General features: G+C 45.8%; 1 long non-coding RNA gene across 1 annotated transcript; it reads left to right on the top strand.

The window, feature by feature from the left end:
- The first annotated feature begins 7276 nt into the window (after positions 1–7276).
- On the top strand, positions 7277–24603 carry LOC113459560 (uncharacterized). Its single transcript, XR_003380909.2, has 6 exons — positions 7277–7431; positions 9125–9341; positions 13133–13221; positions 19148–19226; positions 22981–23129; positions 24322–24603. It is a non-coding gene; the product is annotated as an uncharacterized LOC113459560 (long non-coding RNA).
- Positions 24604–27889: the final 3286 nt, after the last annotated feature.

Below are 27889 nucleotides of genomic sequence, written 5' to 3'. Positions count from 1 at the left end.
AGGCTGTGTTTAGCAGCATCCTCCTGTCGCCTGTGTGCTCTCACTTGTGTTTATGGCAGGAGAAGAGAGCAATGCTAAGGAGAGATCCAACCTTTAAAAGATGTGTCTCCAGGTCTCTTACTCCCAGGCCTCTGGTGGGAGTATTTTTTAGGTTTTTCAGGTGTACAGCTGTTGCAGATAGCCCTCGATACCCTTAGCTGCTAATTTGGAAGCAAAATAGAGCTGCTCACTCCCCTTAGCCCCAGGAAAGTTGGCACAGAAGGTTCTTAGCATGGCGCTGGGGCTGGGAGGAAGCTGTCTTATTTGAGTGTTGTTTTCTCCTGCAGTATTCAGCTGGGAGCAGCCTTGACTTGCTATCCTGCACAAAGAGGTCCTGTGGTTTTCCAGCACCACTGATGAAAAGCAAAATCTGCATGGCATCCCTGGGGGCTGGGGGAGCTGCAGCAGCACTCAGAGCAGGTAAACCCAGATTTCCCACTTACCCACAGCTAATTACAGGGAAGGGCAGAGATGGTTCTTGCCCCCAAACAGCCAACCTTTATCATTTTAGGGGGTTTTACTTGACTAATGCAGCTGTTCCTACCTTTATTCCTACAAGGTCAAACCATTTGTTTTCATGAGGTATGCTAATGTAATCTATTTTTTCTTCTTCCTCAGCCATCTCTTTAAAAGAAAAAAATCTTAGATGTTTGTTTGGGAAAGTGTTGTTAGATGTATTTTTATGTGACATATTTATGCACACTGTGGCTGATCTGAATTCAGATTAGTGATTCTGCACTCGAGCAATAACTGATAGGTTGTAATGTTTATAAACGTTGTTTTGAGATTGAAATTTAAGAGACAAGCATAGGAAATAGATCTTAGCACAATACACTGTAACCAAATGGAGTCCCAATAAAGAGGAATAAAGAAAACAAATTTTATATCTGGGCATTTGCATTCTCCCAGATGCTGGATACCATCTGCCAGGATGTTTTAGTTCTAAAGTAAGCTGCAGTTTAACACCTATAAACAGAGATTGCTTCCCCTCTTCTCCTCTGCTTCTGCAAGGGAAGGATACACACACCAGTAACTTGGGGTGAAAATTTTCTGTAAGGCATTTTGGTGGGAGAGGAGGTTTGTCTCTTCAGAGCATTCATATTTTGGATGCAACAAGGCTGCAAAATGTGGTTGTTGTTTTGAAGAGAGCCATGGATGTGTGACATGTATTCATGTGCAGTTCATATATAGTAATTACTCAGTGCTTCAATTCCAACCTTATTCTTACATCAAAAGGATGTATAGATTTCCTACAATTTGAGATTTTACCGGAGGGATGGTGTTTACTGACATATTGAGAAGTCTTTTGGTTTTGTTCTGAATCCCAGGGATTCTGCACAAAGATGAGATTTATTAGAGGCTGGAATGCTCAGTTGTGTGCATTATTTCCATTGGATTGGGAGCAGATTCAAAGCTGGAGAACTGGACATTCACATGGAACAAGAACTGAAAAGTACAACTGGCACTGGGTTATTATTTTTCCCCTCTGAGTTATGCTGACAGCAGCCATTACATTAAGGCTGAAAAGTTTATTTACTATACAAAGGCCATATTTTCCCTTCTTATCCCAGCTTCCCTTGGCTTCCATTGCTTGGCAGCATCCCCTTAACCACTAACACCCAGAGGCGTGGTATTAAACTGGGATGAGAAATGAACATGCAGAAGAATATTGGAGATTTAAGTGGGTATGGTTCTAAGAAAAGCAGTGGAAAATATGTTTACCCCAAGCATCTGTAGCACCTAATTGAAGCAGTGATATTTTCTGTGAGAACACAGGGAATACTTTTCTGCTTTCTCTTTGGCTTTGAATTTCACTTTGAATTGATGTGACATAGTCCATGGAATTATTTTCTCACAGCTGCAATGGAAACTTTCTGCCAATAGACAAGGATGTGTTAATGGGGGTGAAAAGCTTACATTCAGTTCATCTTTGGTGCTTTCTGGAGTCTTTGTTCAGGAAGGGTTGCTCCCCCTTCATTTATTGAAACCCAGTACACAGTAAACACTATTACTTTTGAACTATTAATGTTGCTGTAAATTTGAATGGTGGGAAGGGGTGGCAGATTGTGATCAAAAGGGAGCTGATCTACAGCTGTGTGTGAAATAATTGCTGATACTAAATGTGACAGAGACTGAAACCCACATTAATGTGCCCATAAAGGATGATGTAGTGCTCCTGAGCCTGCAGTATTGGCATTGCCACATGAATTCCCATGAATCTAATTTAGGAGAGCATAAAAGAAACCTGTATCACCTTTGGGGCACCTGCAAAGTGCTGCTGGTTGGTACTTTGTGTTCATTCATATTGCTTTTCTCAGGCAGCTCTGATGGGCAGGCTGAGTCCCCAGCAGTGGACTTACCGGGACAAGCTACTCTGTGCCACCGTGTGCTGCTTTGTGCCACCATGTCCTTCTCTGTGCCACCATGTCCCTGTCTGTGCCACCACGTGCTGCTCTGTGCCGCCGTGTCCCTGTCTGTGCCACCATGTCCCTCTCTGTGCCACCACATGCTGCTCTGTGCTGCCATGGTGCTCTGCAGGCACGTCCCACATCCTGTAATTCACTTTTATCCTGTGTTTTCCCACACACCTGGACTTGCCCATGGTCAGCAGGCAGGGCCAAGCCTGGACAGATGCCTGAGCCCCCAGTGCCTGCCCCAGCCAGGGAAAATGGGTTCCCACACCTCACTCATCTCTCCAGTCCCATTTCCTCACCTTTTATCACATATGCTGAAACAGGAGCTGTTTCAAAAATGTACTTCTTAATTATTTTTTTTTCCAAAATACAGATTAACATTTCTCAGAGACCTTTGAAGATGTAAATTCAACCAGATCTATTTTAAAGTTCTTTTTAATCAGCATCAGGGCCCTCGTTTGAGCCATATGGAGGAGCAGAGGAGCAAACTGGAGCTGAGGCATGGGACAGGGTGGGTGCACAGCAAACAGCCCCGCCAGCCAGTCACACCAGTGAGGTAAGGCCAAATCACAGCAGAGCATGAGAGTGCCATCAGGGTGGCTGGAAAAATGGATTTCCTCATTTAACCAACTGTATCATTGTGCAGTCATGCTCTGGAGATTAACAATGAACAGAAGAGGCCACTGATGCAGTTCTTCAGAGACAGGGACTTCATCCTGCAGAAGGGTTACTGACAGCCCTGACTGCAACAGCAGGGCAGGGTTTGGGTGTTTGGGCTGCACAGGCAGGGCCAGCAATGGGCTTGGGGCAGAGGTAATCTCATCAATGTGTCTGTGGGGAGAAGGGCCAGAGCAGAATGGCCCCAGCTGCTGCAGCAGCTCTGTGCCAGGCAGTGCCTGGCTTTCACAAGCTCTGCAGGACAGCAGAAAGGTAAAACCCCTGTTATGGGGACCACTGCCCAAATATCCCCTGGGGGCAGTTGGACAGAGCCCTGCTCCTCCTGGCCAGTGTCAGTCAGCCTGGCTGCTGGACTGAGCCTGGCTGTGGAGCGGCGTGCCCAGGAGGAGAGGAGGCTGCTCCACCAAGGGCTCACAGCCTGTCCCACAGCAGGAGGAGCTTTGGGCTTTGCACAGGCTGGCAGAGCTGTTGTGTAGAGCAGGGTGGGCTGGCTCCCCTCACTCTCCCTGTGTCACTCCAAAGCATTTTGTGGGGTGGCTTTTGGCCAAATGAGAGCAGAGTCTGGCCTGCTGAGGCCAAGGGGCTGCTTTGAGGGTGCAGCCCAGGGCAGGGTGGGAGCAGCACCTCCTGCTCAGCTGAACACTCATTCTCTCACTTTGCATAAGGCAGAGCAGGGCTTTATTCCAGGATTAGTGCTGGGCACAGCACAGAGCTAAGCTGAGCTCAGTGAGTTCTCCATGGGTGTGCACAAAGAGCAGCCTGGGGAAGAGCTGTGCCTCACAAACACAGAGCCAGAGGTGAGAAGGAACTTTAGACTTTGCCTCCTGCTTCCCATGCATTCAAACCTGACTTGGATTCCCTTCTCCATCTTAAAACCTCCTCCAGCCTTGCCTGACTCCAAGTGCAGGAAGAGCTTTGATTTTGCCACTCTTTCCCACCTCTCAGCCCTGCTGGTTTTTTCCTCAGCGAGATCATTGTGAGTGCAAACTGCTGGGCTGAGAAGGGCAGAGCTCTTGCCCAGTTCTCATGTACACCTGTGGGACCTGAGCCTCCCACTGGTGTCACCATGAGGGTGGATGCTGGGAAGCTCCATTGACAGGGATTTCTCAAAATGTGTTTTACTGTTGCAAGCATTGTCAACCTTCTCTGCTACCTTTTGCCTGGGTTGTGGAGGAAGTGCACAGTGTTGGGCACCAAAATAGAAAATATTTATTTAAAGAAGTCAAATGTTCTAATTTTTTCTCTCTTCTGGTGGCTGTAAATTAATGGCAGTTCAGCTCTCTGCTGAAATAAATGGAGTGGGATTGTGGGAGAGCTCTTTTTAGACAGAAATATAAATATACACCACTTTAATTGTGTATATTTAATATACACCCACTCATTTGCTTTTTAATGTGAACAAGGCTTCAGCAGGCTCCAAAGAACATTGATACCCACATTCACTCAGCCCTGGAGCAGCCCCAGCTCCCAGGGACCTCCAGCTTGTCCACAGGCAGGTTTTTAAGCACTGCTCAAGGAGTCAAACAGCTCTTCTTGTGGCTGTGGCTGTAACCTGGTAAAAGGGCTCCACACTTGCAAAAGTGGCAAATTAGCAAAGGAAATGTAGGAGCCCCCTGCTCTGCTCATTTCCCACAAGATATTACTGGGTGGTAAAACCTCCCCAGCAGCAATAACCACCACATGCTGTAATGGAACGTGGTCAGGCTGTGGGTCCTTCCCCACATGTGTGGTTGGTTGTTTTTGGAAGGGGAAGAAGGGCTGCCCTGTGTTTGAAGGTTTTTCAGAATCCTCTGCAGTGGCCTCATCCTGACTGGGAAGTGTCTGACCGATGCTGGTGATTTCTGGAAGCCAGCTCCAAACACCCAAGGGCTAGCCTGCCCTGGAAAGGGGGCAGGACACCCCAGCAATGTCGCTGATGGGCTCTCCAGAGCTACCAGGCCACAGAGCTCTGCTTCTTTATGTTACTTCACATTGATACACAGCTTTACCTTGAGTTTTTTGCCATTTGCTGTCAGGGAAATAGAGTAGTATTTTAGTTCTTTCCTTCCCCTTTGTATTGGAGTGTAATCACCATCCTCAGCCATGTGCAGAGAGCTGCATCCTGGAGCTGTAATTGCACTGGGGACACACCAGAATGCAGGATAATAACTGCATGCTAATGAGCTCCATGCTCTCAGCCAGGATCAGACCTGCCACCTCCCTTCCCATGGAAATTACTGTGCCCTGCTCATGCTGCTTTTCTGAGTGTATGCTGAGGTTTGCAACCAATTGGAGCAAGTCTCAGTCTTGATTCAAGTTGTCTTCTGAGTTATCCAACAGAGCAAGGCAAAGCCAGGACAGCAAAGCAGACATGGATCTGCAGGGCTCTCTTTAATTTTAAATCTGCTATTTAAGGGAGTAAACACAGCCATGCTGAAGATGCATAAATGCAGCTTGGAGTGCCGTTGAAATCCAGGTCAAGGTTCCAGCCCTGCCTGGGGGTTTCATTACCTGACTGTGCTGCTCCAGGAGCAGGGGGAGGACACTGCTGAGCCTCATGAAAGCAGGTAGGCTCCTGCATAATCAACAGCAGCTCCACTGCACACTGCAAACAGCTCACACAGGCCATTGCTGAGCTGGAATTGCTGAATTATTGTTGAATCTCACTGGTCACTCCTGACAAAGGCCTTTGGCTCTCCAGGCGCTTTCCAGTGCTCCAAGGAGCACTTCCAGCATTTGCCAGCAGTAACCAAATTGCCTTCCAGGTGCTTGGAGGGAGGGATAGAGCCGTAAGTGTGATAGTTGTTAATAAAATACATAATTTGCAGGAGAAAAAAAGGACTTGCATCGATGCACATTCATTTGCTTTGCAATCCAAGTATATGACTGCTGCAGAACATGACTCTCTATTCCATATTTGAGACCCAGTCTGTGTTTGTGTTTTAAGTTAGCCTTCCAAGCAAAACATGTGCAAGGAGAACATTTAAACAGGAAGGGTTCATGGATTTTTTTTTTACCTCATAAATTTCTGTAGGTCTTGTTGCTGCTAATTACTGGATATCTCAGCACAAGAGCTTTTCTTTCTAGCAAACCAGCTTCTCATGTTTCCTGCCCTTCAGTTAATCAGTTTTAATCTCCTTTCTGTTTGTTTATTTAACTTCACAGAGCTAATTGATGTTTGTGGCATGAGTCTGCCAGAGCCTGGCACAGCAGAGTTTGTGTGCACACAGCGTGGGCAGCGGGTGGGCTCTGGCAGTGCCAGCACAGCCTCTGGGTGTTGCAGGAGCCAGGTCTGCCCCTGTGCCTCCCAGGAGGCTGCTTTCCTGCAGGAGGGTGCCTGTGGGGCTGAACAGCAGCCCAGCACCGTGCAGGTTGGGCACAGGCAGCTGCCAGGGCCAGTGGCTTGCAGCAGGCAAGGCAGAACCCCAGCTGGAGAGGGTGGGTCAGCATCAGGGAAGGCAGGGATGTGGATGGGACCACTGCAAGATTCCTCTGTTGGGGCTAGAAAAGCAGATTAGAAAATAAAACATTGAGGGTCTCTATAGAAACCTTTGTGTTAACTGAAGGAAGGTGCTTGTGGTGACAGCGGTGGGTTTGTGTCCTCTCTAACTCTGTCCCCTCCCTGGCACAGACACACCCTTTGGAAATGCCAGGCACCCACTGCTGGCTGTGAACAGCTCCTTCCTCCCTGTGCCCTGGAGTCAGACTCCACAGCTGCAAACCAGGAACTCTGTGCACTGAGAGTTGCTCTCCTCACCCACCCACCCCTGTGCTTCCCACCCCAGTACCTGGCCTGTGCCCCCACAGCAGCCTCCACACTCAGCCTGTCTGGGGGGCTTGGTGTTCCCAGTGCTCTGTTGGGTCCTCTGAGCAACATCAGGAGATGGCTCTTCTCAAAATCCAGCTTTAGTTGATGGTGAGGTTCTTTTGTCCATGTGTTTTTTGCCTTCACCATGCAAGAGTAACTAAGCAGAGCTGATCTTAAAGAGTTTTTCCTTTCATCCTTTATAATGGGTCCCTAAATCCCATCAGACTCTGGCCCCCTTATACATTTCTGTGATGTCACATGGCTACAGGCTCAAAGGACATGCCCGTGGAGAAATCTTCCTGCCTAAGGGGAAATCCTGAAAGGCTGGGTCTGCTTAAGGTGCCTTAGTCATGCTCACCAATGACATTATCACTGCAAAAGAGGCTTGTTTTTATTGGCACCTGTGCTGCTGGGATTGTGTTTCAGCATGGGAGGAACAGGCTGCAGTGCAAGAACCCTTCAGAAGGTCCCACATGAGTTCCTGGTATGACAAAACTAACCTCAAGCCATGAGGTAGGTGGCACTCTGTTTCTAAAATGACTTGAGGCATTATGCACAGTCCTGTAAAGTTGCAAAATGGGGCTGCTGTGTTTCCTCCTGTAGCTCAAGAGGTTTGGAGCAATTGGTTCATCATTTGCTACCAAAAAAGCACTTCCCTGAAGCTGTGGCTGCCACATCTTCTTTTGCAGCAGGCTCTTTATTTTGTGCTTATAACACTGCAGTTTATTTCCGTGGCAACGACTCTAATGTGATCATTTGCATCCATAATAACTTTGCAGTTACTAGAAAAGGTAAAACTGTGATGATCTTTTTGAAAAAGTGAGCTGGGTCCAACTGAAACTGCAAACTATAAAGAAAATACTAACAATTAAGTTGATTTCTAGGGTATTAAATCATGGCATATTGAGCTGAGCTGATGATTTTTCCTGTCTCTGTGCCGTGGTGAGGGTGAGCCTGCGTAAGCCGGCTGGAGAGCGGAGGCTGCAGAGCAGGGAACACGCAAACACTCTCAGTTGTGTTTTACTTAAGCTTTCACAAAGTTGTTCTCTGTTTTCCCTTCCTTGAGGACTGCAATCACTCATGTACTGCTTTCCTTCCCTCTGCTAAGTGATGCACAAATTGTTTCTGCATTCCAGGTTAGTTTGTGACATCCCTCTCTTGTGTTTGCATGGGGATGATGAAGATGCTGCCCTGCTCATCAGGAAATGAGTGGGCTGCCTGCCTCCAGCCTCAGGAGCCCATCCAGGCTGGTGGAATAGTCATGGCTCAGCACCAGCCCTGAAGGCTGGTGGTTTGCACCAGGGTTTGCCCCAGCACTGCCAGTTGTTCAGTGGTTTTGCATGTTTTGTCTTTCACCTGTGTCCACAATCTCAGTGCTGTCCTCCACTGAGCAGCTTAGGATGAAACGTGGACTTTCCATTGTTGGGGGATAAGCACATTGACAAACTCAGGCCAAAATGCATTTCTTTTGGTTCAGATCGAAACAAGCCACAGGGTGTTTTTTCTGTCTCCTGTAGGTTTTGCTTGCTTGAAATTTGTTTAGAACACAGCATTTAAAAAAAAAAAACAACGTCTTACACACACTCATGTTTAAATAAAAGAGAATGCTGCTTGTCTATGAGACACACCAACTGTCTTGATTCAAATAATCCTCTGTTTTGATGAGTTGATTAAATCTATTTTAGGTAAATACTTAGCAGAAGTCAGGCTACTAGTGATATAAAGTGAGCTAAGAAATATACTCTCCATATTCTTTGAGCAACCCGGGCTAGTAAAAAGTGTAAAAACCCAGAGGGGTTGGAACTTGGATGGTCTTTAGGGTCCCTTCCAACCCAGGCCACTCTGGGCTGGAAGGGACCATAATTCTAGACTTTCCTGAAAGGCTTTCCTCCATAAATTAGAAGTAAGAAATCTGGCACTAATAAAACAGAGCAGGCTATGAGTTTGGCTGCTGTGGAAATACCAGATAATGCAGTTTTCCGTTAATTACTGACTGCATAATCATGTTAAGAAGTTAAACTTCTCTGAGAAAGGTAAGTTCCGTGTAAGCTACTTGAGCCCACACATGGTCATGAGCACTTTATCCTTGCTTGAAGCAGCTTGGTGAGCAAGTATCTCTTTTCTTTGTTGTATGTGATGTGGGTTGAGATAGAATTACAAAACTAATCCTCCTTGCCTGCTGCTTTGTCTCATCTCATTTTCATAGGCCAAGAAGAACAAAAATCCCACATCCAATAATGCAGATGTTGGCTTGCCTCAGCCCTGTGTTCCCCTGCCAAAGAAGGGTGAGAGGGCTCTTTCCAGCCCCTGAATGCTCCTGGGACATCCATGATCTACCCTGCAGCTGGCCTGGGTCTGCCTCTTCTTTCTGTGTGTTGCTCCTGCCCGTGGTGCTCACCTACACCAGCATATGGATTTGGCAGGTAAAGCTTTTGCTGTGTATAGATGATCTGAAATCTGATAGATAATGCATGGTCTTAATTAGTATACAGTTTTGAGAAATTATCTCTCTTTTAAATGTCCTGCTTTTCCTGTTGCATGATACTGCAGTTTGGAGTCACCATATGTGTTTGTTGTTGCTGTATTTATTTTTTTGCTTCAAATTCAGAGTATTATCAGTATTGATCCTCAAGATGGTTGCTTTGTTGTTTCTAGAGAGACATGCAGATTGAGTCACTTTCCATTTAATATTAACTGAAACTCACTGGAACATTATCACCTGCATGGCAACCAGAAGCCCATCTGTGCTAACTTCAATAGTCCATAGTGAAAGAGCATGCTTCTGACAGGAGAAATACACACTGTGGAAATCCTTATCAGGTCGGAATGGGAAAAGCTGGGTGGGAAGAGCCACCCTCTCCCTAACACCAGGCGCAGGTCACGTCCAATTTCAGCAGTGAGTAATGGACAGCAGTGATTCACTGCACAACCAGGCTCATAAAGTCCACTCCTTACTCCCAGAGACAAATGGGAGTGATGTTTTTATGGGCAAGTGTTATTGTTGGTGAGCCCTTTCTAGGTCAGTCCAAAGCAGCACACGTAGCCCCTCCTGGCTGACTCCAGCTCCACTGGGACCTGGTTTGGAGGGACCTGCTGGACAAGGCACATGGCAAAACTGGGAACTGCCTACAGAACTGCCCCTAAGCCAGCACCAAAATCCAGGAGGGCTGAGCTCTGCTCTCTGAGGGAAAAAGAGGAGTGACAAAGGAGTGTCAGGGAAGAGGAAGCCTGGTCATCTGGTGCTCTTTTGCTGAGAGATGACACCAGTGCAAGCTCCCTGTTCGGGGTTTTGCTCCCCCTCAATGCAATGGCGCTCTTCTGCTTACAAGAAATCAGCACAGTGTTAATTTCACTGTCTCTCAATTATTCCTTTTCTGCTTTCCTACATATATGGCTGCTTTACTGCTTTAATGCAGTATTTTCCCTTAAGCAGTTCTGTGCAGTACAACAAAAATAAACACACAGCAACGTGCGTAAGATGAAACCATTAAATTCACTCAAAGAATACAGTTCATAAATTAAAACTGCTTATGCTTATACTTTATTATTGATTGCTGAGTTGATACAAGAAGAAGAACTTGCCCTTAGGAAACAAAACTCATGGTTCCTTAAGCTTTTCTTTGTCAGGAAGCCAAAAAGACAACATTAAATGGAAATGTCACCATTTGTTCTTGTCAAATGTAGTTTATTCAATTAGATCTTTTATAACTCTACTGAGTTATACAAAGGAGGTTAATTTTTTTTTGTTGTTTTTCTTCTTGCTGTGCCTCTAATACACACAGAGATAAGTTGGCCTAGTAAAATATACAGTGTAATTTGGTAATGTGTTTATTGGATTCCAGAAAAAGACTATGAGAAATTATCCAAGATTTTCGCTTCTTCAACTGAAATTTTCTTCTCTCTCTTTTTTGTTTTGTTTTCCCTTTTTCTTTTTGGTTTTTTTTTTTTTTTCATTCTTTGGGAAGGTGGGTAATAATCTTGCAAGTTTTTGTTTCCTGAAAATGCTTCAAAAAAGAAATTCCTTGGAGCAGATTTGGGTTTTTCCCCTGAGTTAAGAAAGAAAGAAGAGATTGTTGGTTTGGGGTTTTTTTATGAGTTAAGAAAGAAAGACTTCCTGAAGAACAAGGTGTTGAGATACACTCATGTTTTCAAAAACTTTACTGTGGTTGTGAAACATATCTGACATATTGCAGAATGATAAGAGGAGCTTAAGTTTACAGTAACTTACCATTCAAAACTGTCTTACAGAGGGTTCAAATCCATTCAGGGTTTATGGATATGGTTTAAACCAGCAGAAACATATTCCTTTTTCCTTGTGGGTTAGTTTTCTGTCCAATTGGCAGCTGGAGCTCCACTCAGCTCCAGAGGTCAGAAAAATATCACCATTGATGTAAGGAAGGGAGGCAGGAGCATGCAGCCAGTGCTGGGGCAAGGAGAGGACCAGAGTGATGTCAATTTTAGGTTCCCTTGCCCAGTGACAGAATTGCAGCCAGAGCAGCTGGGTAAAGCTCTGGCCATGCTCACAAGTTCTGCTGGACTGGGACAGTGCTACCATGCCTGGCCACAGATGTAAAGAAAAGGAGAAGCAAGGCTGTCCAACAGACTTGGAGCTGAGAACCACACGTGTGGCCCACGGCTGCTTCTTAAAAGTACCTGCAAGCTACTTAAAAGTACCTTTCACTATGTGAATCTACAGGAGATGAGTGAATTTCTTGAAAGAACCAACACCCTTCCTGGAAAAATTGCAACAGTTCAGAAAAGGTGAAAGTTGAGCACTGCCACCCTCTCCCTCTTGTGTAATTTGATTAGCTCATCCTCTGAGACAGCAGGAGCTGCCATGCCCACCGTGCCAGCTTTGGGGCTTTTTCTAAGTCTTGTGTTGTACTGGGAACTGCTGTCATGTTAGAACTTAGCTGAGGTCACGAAACCAGCTGCAGTTTGGCAAGCCACACAGGCTGGAGCTAGTTTTTGTTCTCTGTTAATTCACCTGCCTGTGGCTTTTAGTGCTGCCCAGGATATAATCAGCTTGCTCTGGAGATGCTGAGCATGTTTGTCTGGAGCTGGGCTGATGCTGACTGATGGGCAGCAGCAATGTCCTCTGGGCTGGTCACTCCTGTCACAGCAGCACAGCTGCTGGGCTCTGACATGGACAGAGCCCAGGGCCGAGGCTTCTCTTGGTTTCTGAGTCTGACAGGGGCACTGGAGGGGTCTTCACAGCTTTGGCTGCCCTGACTGGTAAGAATTAGTGGGCCTGACGTGCAGAAACCCTTCCATCAGCTCCTAGCCCAGACAGGGGGGCAGAAGGGCTGGAAATGAAGGTGTGCTGTGGCACAGGCTTTGTGGAGCAGCCTCTGGGAGGGACGCTGAAAACTGATGACTAAGAGTGGCCTGGAAGCTAAATCCCATCTAACCAAGGGTGTCAATTCAGGAAACTGCTTAATCCCATTTAAGTGCAAGCTGCTTCCAATAGAGGTGGCCTCCTCACACCCCACGTGTGCACTCCCACCCTCTCCCTTCTCTTGCCCCTGGGTGTCCCCGAGTATGAGGTTGACTCAGACCATGCTGTTCACGCAGTACAAAGCAGATGATGTTCACTGGAGGCTCAGTGTGTGTCAGGCCATAACTATGCACACAAGAATCTGACCTAGGAGGCTCCATCTGCCAGGGCTGAAGGAGAAATGCTGCTCTGTTTGGTAGCCTTCCCTTCGAGTGGATTGTGTAAAAGGAAACCAGACTGCACAGAGTGAATAATGCTCAGGGCTGAACTCCATCCAGCAGCTCAGGAGACTAAAAATCAGAAAACGACTGAAAACTCTTCTTAGCTACTTCATGTAGGAAGCACACAGAGCCTGGAGCCTTGCACCAAGCTCCAGTAAGCATGACTGCAAAAGAAGGAGCCTTCTTTTGGAAACATCATTTGGAAGAAACCAGCCAGGGATGGTTTGATGGGTTTGCTGATACATTTATACAAGTGAATAGTCTGGAGGCCAGGAAGGAGCTCTGGTTTCCAGATAAGTGCCCTCTCCCACATTCACTTTACTACTGAGCACAGCACACTTCCATTTCCTTTCCTATTCTTTGCTCCTGTTTCAGGACAGGGATGAGAGTGGCTCTGTGCTCAGACAGTGCTGCAAGGGAACGCAACCCAAAAGAAACACTCTTTCATCACTGCTCTTCTTATGCCTTCATTTTAAACACAGCTTTTCCATTCCAGGTGTAAACACATCCCAGCTTTACCACCTCTGGTTTCTGGAAATGGACATTCATTTTGGGAAGCAAGTGGAAGAGCAACATTCTGCCAGGGTAAGTTCTCATTTGCCAGCAGTCTGTTGCACAGGGCCTTGCTGCGAGAGCACAAAATTGCTTCTCTGCAGTGAGAAGCCTCTGGTGATTGCTTCCTCCAGTCTTGTCTGATGAGTGTGTTTGCACACAAAAGATGCTACAAAACTTCTGGAAGGAATGGCAGATCAGGGAAATTTTGAGAAGACATAGGTGGGAACTGAAAGTGAGAGACAGGAGAAGACTTCTGGGTTTAATCTGTGATGCAAAAACCAAAACAAAACCAAAAAAACCCAAACCAATAAAAAAAACCCTACAAAACCTCAGAGAACTCAGGACATAAAAATAAGGACAAAAGCCAAAAAAACCCATGGGAGTTCTTTTTCCAGCTTCCCCTGCTCCCTGTTCCCCTGTGCTCAGTGTGGGTGTGTTGCAGCTCTGCATCTCCCTTGCACTGAGTCCCACACACTCCTCCTGTCCTGGTGCTGCAGGGGATGTGTCTGGCACACAGCTGAGGCTGCCCAGGTGGGAGATGCCCACCTCAGGCAGGAGATGGCTGGCACACACACCTGAGGCTGAGAAATGCCCACCTCAGGCAGGAGATGGCTGGCACACACACCTGAGGCTGGGAAATGCCCACCTCAGGCAGGGGATGTGTCTGGCACACACACCTGAGGCTGGGAGATGCCCCCTCAGGCAGGGGAGGTGTCTGGCACACACACCTGAGGCTGGGAGATGCCCACCTCAGGCAGGAGATGTGTCTGGCACACACACCTGAGGCTGCCCAGGTGGGAGATGCCCCCTCAGGCAGGGGATGTGTCTGGCACACACACCTGAGGCTGGGAGATGCCCACCTCAGGCAGGAGATGGCTGGCACACACACCTGAGGCTGGAAAATGCCCACCTCAGGCAGGAGATGGCTGGCACACACACCTGAGGCTGGGAGATGCCCACCTCAGGCAGGAGATGTGTCTGGCACACACACCTGAGGCTGGAAAATGCCCACCTCAGGCAGGAGATGGCTGGCACACACACCTGAGGCTGGGAAATGCCCCCTCAGGCAGCTGGGCATTCCCACCAGTGCCCTGCCTGCCAGCCCAGCACCAGGCACCCAGCCAAGGGGACAGGGGACTGTGTATGGCATCAGAGGGGCTTCCCCAAACCAGGCTGCTTGTGGTGAAGAGAGGTTTGGGGCTCTCTCAGTGCCCACATAACACCTCCCCACGAAAGCCTGTGGGTCTCCAAGAGCTCCTCCATGCAGCTCAGGATGTGCCCTGCCCCTGCCCACAGCAGCACAGCTCCATCCCAGGCTGCACAGGAGGCAATTCCCAGGGGGACAGGGAGGAGAACAACCACTGGCACAGAGCACAGGTCCTGGCAGACCTGGAGAGAGCTGAACAGGTACTGAGCAGTGCTGGACTCCAGAGTGCACACTTAACAGTAAAATCCATTATCACACCAAGTAAATACATAAAAATACATTACTTCAGGTGACTTTATATAGTAATGTCCTGCCTGTACCATTGCTGAAGTCTTTAGTGAGTTCCTTCTCTGGTAAACTCTGATCTTTTTTTTTATTATTTTTAATTATGTACTATTCCAGAAATGTCATCCTATTTCCTGCTGTCATACAAAGTGCCTGAGGCTGTGATTGAAAAATCTTATGAAAAGACACATATTCTGTTTCTAATCAGATATGTTTCTGTCTTTAGAGTACCTGCTAGTTTCCTTTTGCCTGCATGACATTTCTGTTTTGATCTGTCCTCTTCTTTCCCTCCCCCTGTTGCAGTACCTCTGTCTCCATGGCCCATTTCTCCTTCACAAGTTGTTAATGTGAAAAAATTACACTGCCCCATACCTGGGCAGGTCAGCTTCAAGCACTCCTGAATCACAGCTTCAGCCCATGTTTACAGTGGCTAACAATGAAAAGTGTTTTTATGCTGAGGATAATGGTGTATTTGCACTGTGAGATAAACCTTAGATGTAAAAATCATTATTTATTTAACAGGCACATCAAAGAATACCACGAGAGAAGGGAATTTCAAAGTTTCCCAGAATAATTAGATTTCTACTATTATGTATTTTTTTTCTCCTGACTCAATAATAATGAGTAATGGAAGTGTAGTTCTCAGAAATAATTTAAAGTATTACTAGACTGAGAAGAAAAATAAAGAGGAATTGTTTCCTTAGGAGCCAGAAATCTAGTAAGTGACAGGACTGCACGGCTAATGAGAGAAAGAAAGGTCTGACTTGGAGCAGACTGCAGCACTTCCGAAACCTGAGAACGATTTTCTCCATGGAAGGAGGAGAAGTACCATTGGGAAAGCTCATTGCTTGATTTCCTAGGGTGCTTTCCTTAATGAAATACATATTTAAATAAGCAGGAGCTGAGCAGTGGAAGTATCCTATAGCATCATTGTGCATTGTGCTCCACGTACAGAAGCACCACTGAGGGCAGCCCTGTCCCCAGCATTGCATATTCTAGGTGGAGAGTGGCACAGAAAAGACATCCTTTGTGGATCTCCCCTTACAGATTTGTCAGAAGGACTTTCTAAAGCCTCTGATGGCTGACTGTGAAACAAGGCCCCAGTTGATTAAGAAGCCGACTGGCTTGGCGGAAGAATGAGGTCCTCAGTTTAAATTCAGCCTGGTTTCCGCTTTCTGAGCCCTTTCCATGGCTCACAGAGAAATCCCTCACAATTTGTTAACCCATTGCTGTGCCTGGCTGAGCCCTGGCAAGCTGTGGGTGCCCATGGCTGTCTGTGCTTTGCTGTGCCCCCCAGGCTCAGCAGGGAGAGCTGGGTCCCCAGGAGCACAAAGGAGGAACCAAGGGAAAAGGGCATCCAGCAGTGAAGGAAGCCTCACACAAGAGGCACTTTTTTCCATTTTTCTCATTGTACTTTCAAGTACTATCAAATACAAAGGTGTATTTTCCTTTGTCCTAAATACTGTATTACAAAAAAAAAAAAAAAAAAATCTGTTTCAAGTGGCCCAAAGTATATGGCTGAAAGCTTTTCAGAGATAATAATCTGCAGGTGTGTTCCAGCCCTAGACAGTGATGGATCTGCTGCAGGGAGTCCTTCCAACAAAGAAAGAAGCTCCTTCTTGTGGGATGTGCAACACAGCAGGAATGAAAAGCTCGAAAGAATATTTATCTATGTACAGGTGACAAAGATAGTGTCAGTTTAATTTTAAAATCAATATAGGCATTGTAATTCTTTCCAATAGCAGGAAGCAAGACTCTTATGTCCCTTGTCATTAGGGCTGGTGAAGTCAGGACAGGGAACATAAGTGGGAGATGAGTTCAGGACAGGAGAGAAAGGCCAGTTTCAGAGTATAGATCCCACCAGATGGATTTTTAATATGCCAGGAGGAGTAAAAAGGAGGCTTATCCTCAATGCAGTGCAGTACTTTTGAGAGAATAATACTAACAATAGCATATACAGCTGTCATCTGGAAATTTTTTTCTGGACCAGCTCCAAGAAACAAGGTCTGGACCAAAAAAAAAATAATCCCTCCAATAACATGTGTGATAAATACAATACCTTCTTGAACCTAGAAGGAGAAGTAGAAAGGCTGGAAAGAGCACTATTGTGCATGACTTTTGTGGTATTTTTGTGGAAAACTGACTAACAAGCACATGATGTGCAGATTGGTAGAGTGGGGGAAAGTGCTGGGACAGAAACCTGAGTTTCCTGAGAAATTATTCTGACTGACATTCAAACAAACTCAGTTCACACATTTGTAGGAGAAAAACTCCACTGCCAGATTTCTAATGAAGAGGTGGCCATGATTAAGGTACAAAAAGCAAAGAGGCATGGCAAAGGTTTTAAAAACTGGCACATACTGAAGAAAATCTATATGGAATATATTGGCTCCAACTGCAATATTGAAACAGCTGTTGAATTTCAGGCTGAAAAAGCATAAAATATTGAAAACTGGTAACACAAGCTCCAATTCTGAAATACTTTTGTGACAAGCAGAAGAGAAACTCATTAGGCAGCTGAAAATGTCACAGAACTAATTGTTTCATTTTGCTAGCTACCCTCTGTTGCATGCATATCAAAAACCACTCATAAATATGAGGAATATTCAACTTTTTAGGAGCAGTAGTAGACTCTGTGACATCTGAGCATCTCCATGCTCCAAATTCTTGCTGTCTGGCACCACAGGAGAGAAATGTCACTATTCCCATTTTACAGACAGGGAGGTAGATGAAAGCAAATGAAGTGATTTCCTAAAGGTTGCACTGAGAACTTGTTCGCAGGTCAGGCACTGAACCCAAGTCCCCAAAGTAGCTAAATCTTTGGCCATTGAAAGTTTGGGGTTTTTCCTGAGTTGTGAAATGGGTCATTGTTATTACTCCAGAATTGCTGTTCTTTTCTCCTTTGACAGATTTAAGGGTTTTCAGTGCCACCTCCTTGTTCTCTCATATTTTATATAGAGCATGCTCTGCATATTTGGGTGCAAGCCAAGCGTGCCTCAGTTCCCCATCTGCTCTTTTTATGTTGCAACTTATCTCCCATCCCACCTCTGCATTGTCTCTTATAAGCGCATCTCTAATCTCAGGCAGTGTTCAGCAAACCCAGATATGAGTGTCACAAGGGGTGGCTGCAGCAGCAGGGCCCCTCACGGTGCCCACAGTGCATCTGGGGAAAACTTGAGCAGCCCTACTGGGTGTTGGAGATTATTTTCAAGAACCTTCACTAAGCATCCACCAGGAATAGGGAGACAGCTGTTAACACTCCAGAAATACCAAGTGAAGGTTTGAATGCCAATCCAGAAAAGGAGTTGAAAATATAGTAGATGATTTATCAAGGGCATACTGGAGAAGTGTGAATAGAGATGGTGGTGTCATGATGTGTCTTAAAGTGCCTGATATTCAAATGACTGCTTAGAGATTTCCAGTCAGACATGGCAAAACCCATGATAATTGCCAGTGTTAAGGGAGTCTCTGTTAAATGGGCACCAAAAGGCAAAATGTGAAGAGCTTGAGGATGAAGAGATTTGTTGAGGACAATGGAATTTGACTGATTTGGTTTGGTTTGTGAAATTTTTTGGTTGGTGTTGGGTTTTTTGTTTGAGTTTTTCTTTAGTTTTGATTTTTTAAAACATTCCAATGGAAATTGTTATAAAGAATTAAGAAGAAAATTCCCACTTGCTAATAGTGGGAATTCTCCCACTCTCTAGATCCAGAAAGGATGGAGGGAGGACTGAGGTCTGGGAATGGAGCAGTGAGTGTGGTGGGGACTGAAGGAAGAGCATCTGCTGCTTTTGTTTCCCCCACTTCACCCCTGTTGGTGTCAGAGGCAGCTGGGAGGCAGCCAGTCATGCCAAGGGAATAGCAATCCAAGCAACAGGAATTGGTAATAAAATATAAGGGATGCTTGGCAAGAGGGCTGTACAAGAGAAGTGTTTTAGCCCTAGGTGTGAGGTGGGAAATGTTGAATGCAGAGTGTTTAGGAAAGATGGATGCAGGATCAAAGGAGCTGCTGGCCCTGCTGGAGTGAGCTGTAAGCTCAGTTTTGTCTTCATTGTTTGGAAATGGCTTTTAGCTTCTGCTGCTCTAGTACTGCACTGGTTTGATAGAAACTTAATTAAAGTGGGAGTCAGCTGCTCTGAGGGACCCACTGGGAGCACAGTCCAAGTGCATCAGGTAAGTAGCTGGCCACGTGTGGGCACAGGTGTCACTTCTGGGCACACAGCTGCCGTGCCAGTGCCAGAGATGTGGTGCGTGCCAACAGGAAACTCGAAAATCGAGTCTTGAAGGTATGGGGGTCATTACCAGACAGGTGATGTACCTTGAATCTGTTTAATATCAGTGTCTTAGAACAAGACAATCCTAGTGATCACAAAAAGAGACCAGCAAGGTTCTGTGCATCTTGAATACAGTGTATGGATACTCTGACTCTCTGTCTTTGATGTTGGGTAATTATTTATTTCTATGCAGACTGGACTCTAAATGCTGCTGAACTGGAATTCAGTTGTCCTGTGTTGCTCAGCAAGTGTGAACAGACCACTCCTGAAAGGTGAGGGAGATCTGTGGTGTTTGGTGGCTGTCTCACACTGGTTCTACACAGGTGTGAAAAGCTGGGGTCAGACTTGCTGTATTTGACTGAAACCGGCTTAATAAAAATGTCTTTGTTTTGTCTCTGAAAGTAATAATATCCAGTAGGCAGTTCTCTGTTCTTGATGACAGTGAACACTCAGTACAAATGATGTAATATTAGATTGCTCAACACTTAACATGGAGAAAAGCTTATAAAAATTGGATATGTGAAGATTTATTGAGAGAAACCATGGCAAGCTGCCAGGAACTCCTCTGTGACAGAAATAGCCACCCTAAGAAAGCAAAGTCCAGAGCACCTCTGGGGCCAGGGCTGTCCAGACAGTGAGATAGTGAGAAATGGTTTCTCTAGAAGCACAGGGAATCTGAAGTGCTCTTGGAAGAATTGGATGGATGAGACATGATGGTGCTCTAAGCTCTCTCAAATCTACTTTAGGCCTAATACCCAGCCTTTCTCCTATAGGTTACTAAACCCTTGCTTTGATATGTGCCATTTGTTTAAAATAAATGATTGTTCAGCCTGAACAAATAGCACTCACAAGGGGCAGGCATAAGGGCACCAGGTAGGAACACTACCTTTGGTCTGGTGTATGAAACAAGTGGGAAATTCCTCAGAAAAGCTGAATTTGCTTTATGCAGCTCATTACCATCTGGATTACCTTCCTGGACCTTCCTGATGATATGATTGCCAAAAATAGGTTCCTCTGATGCCACAGGACTTGAGAATGATAACATAAGGCCAGGGCAACATAAGGTGTCTGACTCCTGTTGCTTCACACACCATGTGCCTCCTGCCCCTCCAGGCACAGTTAGAAGAACCCTGTGAGGGGGCTTATCTGCAGTTATTTGACCTGGGCAGATGTTTTACATGGCCCTCCCTGACCTCTGAACCACAGGCTGCACCTAATGAGCTGCAGATATTTAAATGAGCCTTGCTTGGTCTTATCTTATGCAAGCTGTTACAGCTCCAGAGCTCAGTCCCCAAGGGGACTGGGTGCTAGAAGCCAGCTCGCTCTCAGACCAAGGCCGCGGGTCAGCCCCTAGCAAGCAGGGAGATATTCAGCTCTTAGTGATTAGGCAGCTCTTGTGATTTCAGCTTTGCTTGCTAGGTAGCTTTTCTCTTGGCCTAAGGCTTCAGCAGACGGTAGAGAGAGGAGAAGCAGAAGACGCTGGCTGTTCTACGAGTATGGCTTTATTGTAGGGTCCGTGAAGGGTCTCAGCTCTTCTTCTTCCGAGTTAGTAGGGGTACAGTATGCTACTTTTATACCCTTGGCCTGGATCTAATCCTGACCAATGGCAAAGGTGTTAGAGTGACCATAAGTGACCAATGGTAGGGTTTAACACAATATTGCCTTACATGGCTATAGGGATAAGGTACAAGGCGGATGTCCCTGGAGACAGGAAACTTCTTTGCTGCTGTGTCAGCATTCTATTCTCCAAGGGGCCCTGGCTAAACCTGAGGGGTTTACTACAGATATTGGCTGCTTCATGGCATTGTTACCTGGGGAGGCACATCCACGTTCCACTGCAGAAATGCAGCTCTCACTGTCAATTATCCAGGAAGTCATGAAGGTAGAAATCCCACTTCATGTATTTATGATCCTTGGGTAAGTGGCTCTGGAGACAAGCTGAAATGAGCCATCATTCCTGGGGTGATCCTCTCTCCTTGAGCTCTGACAGCTTTCCTGAGTGCTGCCATCCCAAGGGAGGGCACTGGGGCTGCACATCAATCACTCCTGAAGGGTTGTCAAGCCTGATGGGGCAAGAGCAAGGCTGAGCCAAGGATGCTGCTGCCTGTGTGGGGGCTTTCTGACTGCACAGCTTATCCACTGGGCCCAAATGGTGCAACTGGAAAACAAAGCAGCAAAATCCTAGCTGAAAAAAGTGCATGGAGGCAAGCCAGGACTAGAGCAAAACAAAAGCTGCAAATAAAATATAGATCATCTCAGTTAAAAAAAAAAAAAAAAAAGGATTCTTGTGTGGCCAGGGTAGTCCATGCAGTGATGGGCACAGAGAAGGCTTGGGAGTTTGGACCTTGATTTATGTCCCCTCTTATGACACTGGAACACAGTGGGGAAGGCAGAACTATCAATCCAGCACAACAAAAATAGAAAAAGTCATGTTTTTCTTTTAGAAGGAGGGGATGTGGGACAGCCTCTGGTTCACTGTGTCCTGTCTTGGTTAAGGGGTAGCTTTAATCTCTGGTCTGCTGGGCTGTGTGTGTTTGGGGTGAAAAGGTGCTGACCCAGGGAGAACCCTGAGAGAGACTTTGGTGCAGAGCTGAGGTTTTCTGAGACTGGTCCATGAGCCCACCAGCTTACATGTGGTTTCAGAGTGCAGACAGCACACACAGCCTGGAGACTGGAGCACACCCCCAGAACTGTTATATAGCTGTGGAAGTGGCAGTCACTCTCTGTGGAGCCACAGCAAGAGGGATCGCTGTGGTACCATCCTCTGTTCAGGGAGGGATACTCCTGGTGCCTGGGCCCCAGCCAGAGGTTCAGACTTGGGAGGGAAATGTGCCCCTCCAGAGCTGTCTAGCCTCACTCCATGACTTCAGTGTGCCTAATTAATGCCTAATTGCTGGGGAAACCACTGGCTGGGGCAACTGCCCAGCCTCCCAGCTTCTGGCATGGTGAAAGGTGACCAGCCTGGGACAGGCTGAGCACCCTCCCTCCTTTCCTGGTGGTGCTAGGATCCATGATGGGAGCATCTGCTGCAGCCTCAGAAAGAGAAGGAGTCTGTGCTGGTGCAACAGGGAAGGGACAGCAGAGACAATCTCTGTGTGGCAGGGGCTGGCCTCGGCCATCTGGACAGAGTTTGAGCTGGCACTGCCACCCAAAGGGACAGAAATAAATGAGGTGGGTGGGAAGCTGTGGAGGATAACCACAGGGCAAGAGCATGGGCTGCATCTGTCCACAACACCCACACACCATGGGAATGGCAGTGCTGAGCCTGGGAACACTGCAGCATCCTGTGTGTTCCCTGCTTCCTTTGTTTTTCCCTTGTGGGATCATTCCCTGTGAGCACTGACCTGAGCAGATGTAATGCATTTAAGCTTCAGTCCAGCTGTTTGTACTGAAGAAATATCTTTTGTGATTAAAGGTGCTCATTCTGTTATTGGTAGTTGTAAACAAATTTTCTGAACCTTACTGTTTCTCTGTTTTTTAAGAGTATCTGTCTCCCATAGTGCTGCTTGGTTTTACCTTTTAATTACACAAAACCAAACAAACCAATCCCTAAACAATATTGATGTCATATGTTTTTATATATTGACCATGTATTATAATATATTAAACCTTTCTTACAGACTGACTGATAGTGGGTAGTTGGTCTTATAGTCTTAAAACACAGTAGAAACTAAACTTAAAGAATTATATTTGACCTCATCTTTTTTTTTTTTTGTTACATACATACCACTCCTCTGAAGCAGACTGTCCTGGTACCTCAGAAAATGGAGACATTAATTCACAAATTAGTGTGGCATTACTAAAACAAACTCCACCCTCTTCTGAAAGAATGAGTTTTGAATGGTGAACCATTCAGTCTACTTCTGCCTTCAGAAAATGAAACATCACAAACTTCAGAAACTTAAGAACTTGTTAGCTTGAACTCCATCTCTAAGAAGGGGACATGGGAAAGGGCCTTTCCCACCAAGTCTTAAATTAATTCTTTAAGCTGTGAACCAGTTAATCCTGTCTTTATTATTGTTGTAGCACAAACTGACTCAATGGGATGTCTGGACTGAACCAGAGGCAAGAACCTCTCCTCCCAAGCAGAGAGGATTCCTGGGAGAAGCTCATGCTGGAATGCAGAAGGGAGTGGGCAAACCCAAAACACTGAGGCATCAAACACACCAGAGGTGGTGAGTGGAGAAATAAATAGGTGAAAATAGAAAAAGAATGTTTGTCAATATGATGGTAGGTGCTTTATACATATGAAACTTTTATATCTATCTATCAGTCTATCTATCTATCTATCTATCTAAACATAAAAAACCTCACCTTACCCAGAGTTGGGTTTTTAATTGCCAAGCCCTAGAGAGGTCACAAAAAAACCTGTCAGAAGGCACAGAAGATGAAGATCATTAGCATGATTAGAGTTCAAGTGCAGGCAGGAAAATAAAGAGACCAGAAATATCTTGCTAAGACATAACAGTGTTTTCAAAGCAAGCCTTGAAGTATGTTTATTAGTGGAAAGGCAAGAAACCTTTTTTAGCCAGACACTTGTGTAAGTGTCTGGCTAAATAATGTGTAAGATGTCAGCCTATTCTGCCATCTTACACGTTATTTTAAACGCTACCAAAGCAAGATTTCCTGTGTGCCACCTCAGCTGCAAACTCAGAAGCTGCCTTTGTTTAGGGACGAGGCAGGCCAGGGTGAGATGCTGAGGTTTGGCTGGGTGCCAGCTCTGGCAGCCCTGTGATGGGGAACATTGTGCCAACAGAGAGTGGAAGTGCCATGCCTGGGGCAAGCCCTGGTGCTCAAGTGCAGCCAGGCTGGCTCAGGTGGGAGCAGGGGTGTTTGCAGGGTGACCTGGTGCTGCTGGGCTGCTTTCCTGCCCCAGGGGCCACTGATTACAGGCTGCAGCTGCTAATTACCTCAGAGGGCGGCTCAAGCCATGGGGAATCACAGCCATGGCATCTCTCTGGGCTCTGTCCTTCAGGTGCTCACTGCTGGCTGAGCAGGCCCATGCCTTGCTGTCCCCAGCAGGCTGTTGCATCCAAGCAGGTTGGAATCAAACCCCTGAGCCTTGTTTGTCTCTACAGGCCTCTGAAAGAGAACAGGAATCGAAATTGATTTCATATTCTTGGCCTGAATATCAGAACTAATCCTCCGAGGATACAATGTACTTGTTAGCCCCAAAACCAACTTGAATGGGTGGATAAAACACAACAAAGCCACCCCAAACCAAAAACCTGAATGCCTAATCTGTAAATCTCTGGAGAGAATATTAGCTTTTTATTGTTTCCCTATCAATAAAATGCAGGAAGTAGTCTAAATGCCTCACCTCTACAACTTCCCATTATTTATCATATCAAATGTCCTTTCTTCCAGGCTTTTTGGTTCCCTCCTGCAGATAGATTATGCAGACATGTTCAGCATATGGAGCAGAGCAGATCCAAACTCTGTTCAATCAAATGCAAAGTGCCTTCATGTGCTGCTGCTTCAGAGTGTGAACTCCCAGAGAAGGCAATGCATTGAAGTGTATTATGAACTGAGAGCATGAAAACACCCAGGTAGTCTTGGAAAAATGGTTAATCAGTAAGTATTCACTGGAGTTGGCAGGCAAGCACATTTTACAAATGCTTGTTTCATAAATATTTATTTTAAGAATTGAATTTTGAGAGTTTTTAGACAAAAGAAGCCATAAAACAGTGAAGAGAAACTTCAAGATTGAAATTCTTGTGTGTGTGATTTTTTTTTTTTTGCTTTATATTTCTTATCATTTCTTTTCTTCTTTTTGATTTTGAAAAAACGGAAGAAACTAAAATCTACAAAAACCAGTCTCAGGCAGAACGCAGAGCCAGCATCAGGTATCCAGAAGAATGAGTCAGTAATAGAGAAACCTACAGCTTGTAACCAAAATGCCTGGAGCTGTTTGCACTAAGTTATCTTGAATAAACTATGTGTTGTGTATTTCCTGAAGAGCATGACCAAAAACTCACTGAGACCGTGGATCTCCAAGTAGGCTATGGCTAAAAGCCTGACTAATCTTTTTGGTGCATTTCCAAAAGGATGTTTGTTTGTTTTTACTCATTTCGTACTCATGAAAAAAAAAAAACCAAAACCAACAACCCAGTGAACTTAAGTGGGGTTTACAATACAGGATTCATTTTTCATTTGTTAGAGAGCATTTCCTCTAGACTGTAGACAGATTGTTTCCTGGCACAGAAGATCTGTATTGATGTGGTCAAAATTTAAAATTTAGCAATGAACTTCCTCTACTGGGGATGTTCTGAATTTCTTCAGTGCAGTGAATCATTCTGGTGGTGGAACCAAAGTCAACTTCCTTATGTTGAATGGCAAAAGAACAACAAAAACTTTCCCAAATTTGAAAATATCACTGAAAAAGAATAAAAGCACAATTGTCTTCAGCCATTATGGGCTGCCCTAATTTGATTCACATGGGAAAATGCTTTGTTAACGGCTTTCTTCCTTTACTCTTCATTGGCAACAAACCAAACCAAAACCTTCTTCTTTGTTCTTTTCCTTTCTGCATCGCCTTTCCATCTGGTTTTAGAAGAAGCTGGTCCTGTGGGCTAGCAAAGATTTTGAAGTACTAGAGATCTGGGGTCATTTCTACAGATGTCCACAACAGCCATGGACTGACCACCTCCATTACTGTGCTGTAAAATGGGAATATTCCACTTTACCTCAGGAGGCTGTTGCTAGAAAATCTATTTATTGCTGTAAGATGTCCAGCTGGTATTAAATAATACCACAGGACTATTTAAGGCAAATATATAGTTTGTATTTTTCCTTACAAGTGTGTGCTGTGTAGAGTTTAAGCTAATAAGTCTTGATGATGATTTATGATGAGGAATTCACTCTTAAGAGGAACAAATTTGAATAGATTTAAATACATACACGTAATAGAAATATGTGCAGCCTCCCAGAACTCTTTGAAATATAAATGTGAGAATTCCTTTAGGTACAGTGCTGGAAGCCTTCACGTCAGACCACATTGCCAGGTGCCAGGCAGAAGGAGCCAGCCAGACTCACTGATTTATGCAGCTTTCTGCTGGAGGGCCCCAAAGACTGCAACCCTCCACTGCTCTCAGCTGTGGGGCAGGAGGTGGGATGAGCTCCATTAATGCCTCCTTCAGCTTTTAAACCCAAGCAGAAGGTTTATTCCTGTGTGCTCTGGACCTACAGTCTTTTGTCTGCTTTTCTATACCAGCTTCTCCATGTTTGATATTCATTTTATTCCCTTCCTTAGGGTATTATTTACAACTGAAGAGCAGAATGTTATAGGCTGAGCTGACAGGGCACTAAATATAGCAAAAGCAGGGCAGTTCCCCACTCTAATCATCTCCTTCTGCTTTTATGTAGATAGTAAATGATGGGCCACAGAGGGAATTGCCATTTGTCTCTAGGAAATACATGTCAAAGGAGTTTAAGCGCTACATCCTGCCCACACGGGGAAGTTAATTTCGGCTTGACGCAGCAGTGCTGGCTCTTCCTAGCACTGAGCAGTTGCAGATGAGCTCTTTAGTCCTTCAGCTGAGTGCCATAGAGACTGAGCTTTTGAATAGGGTACTTACAATGGCAAATGGCACCATTTCTAGCCTGTAGGAAAAGGCAAATTTCAGCCAAATCCCGGTGCCATTCATTCACATCATCCCCCTGGCCGTCTGTCTGTCCCTGCCTTGGGAAGCAGCCCTGCCTTGGCCGAGGCTGGGCTCTGCCCCACAGGACCAGGGCCAGCCTGAGGCTGCCATTGGCTTTGTTTGTGCCTTGGGCTCGTTCCCCTGACTTGCCTCCCCTGAGCCAGCTGACTTGCCTGTGCTTTTTTCCCTGTGCCAAGTCTGCTTTGCTGCCTCCTTTCAGGTCTGGAGCTGTTCTGCTCCCTGCTCTTTTAACAGCTGTCCAAGTGCGCAGGAAGAGTCGAACCAACACTACAACCTGGCCAGCTCTGCTCACTTGGGTCCTACAACCTAAACACAGTGCACTAAAGTTTAAGCAGCAGCCTCGCTGATGGGGCTTAGCCCTAAATCCACACAAATCCAAGGTAATCTGGAAGCAGCTCGCTGCTGCTTTAATATCAGCCTGAGACGGGGGCTGAAGGAGCTGGGAGCTGTGTGCGTGCCTTGACAGAGAAAGTTTGTGATCTAAAGGTTTCAAAATCTGCATAATGAAAGCTGCCAGAAAGTTTAGTGCAGCAGTTCTGCTTTTCCCCGTGCAGAGCTACAGGGCACAGGTTAAGGCTCAGCTCCAAGAAGAGTGAGGTATTGCAATGCAAAGGAGCAGAGGAGATGCTGAGTATGAGGATATCAGTTAAACTTTCTGACCAGCCTAAGGGTTCTTCATGTATTTTATCCACTGGCTGACTAATGTAAAATACAAAACTATTCTGCTTGGCAAGCCAGGGGCAGAACTGCAGTCTCCACCCTCCCAAAGGATGATTTAAATATGAAGCTACAATGCCGTGGTCTTCCTTTCTTTCTGCCTGCTTAAATGCATTTTCAATTCTTTAATGCAAAGTAGGAAGGCACCAAAATCTCTCTTTATCCAGAAAAGCCTCAGAGAGGGCAGACATAGACTTCTCCTGGGAATACCAGCAACTTTCCTCCTGCCTTCATTGGAATTAAAATCACACTCCCTGTGCTCTCAGTGACCACCTAACCCTGAGGCACAGCAAGAGTGGGATGCTGCCTCCTCCCTAGCTGTGAGCTGAGCACAGCGCCAGGTCCTGTGGTGTTTTTTACCTAGGCAGTCTCAGCAGTGACCAGAGTCACCCAGTGAGCCAAACCACCAGCCTGATTGTGCAGGAGTGTGGGCAAGAGCAGAAGCTCAGGCTCAGTCCCCCAAGGAATATGAGCTCTTCATGGTCCACTGTGGATTTAGATTCTTTGTGAAGTCACCATTCAGAAGAATTCTCTTTTACGCTCGTGAATGTACA

Source organism: Zonotrichia albicollis, chromosome 9, assembly GCF_047830755.1.
Source record: "Zonotrichia albicollis isolate bZonAlb1 chromosome 9, bZonAlb1.hap1, whole genome shotgun sequence".
Classification (NCBI taxonomy): Eukaryota; Metazoa; Chordata; class Aves; order Passeriformes; family Passerellidae; genus Zonotrichia; species Zonotrichia albicollis.
This window is presented reverse-complemented; position numbering and strand designations above follow the sequence as displayed.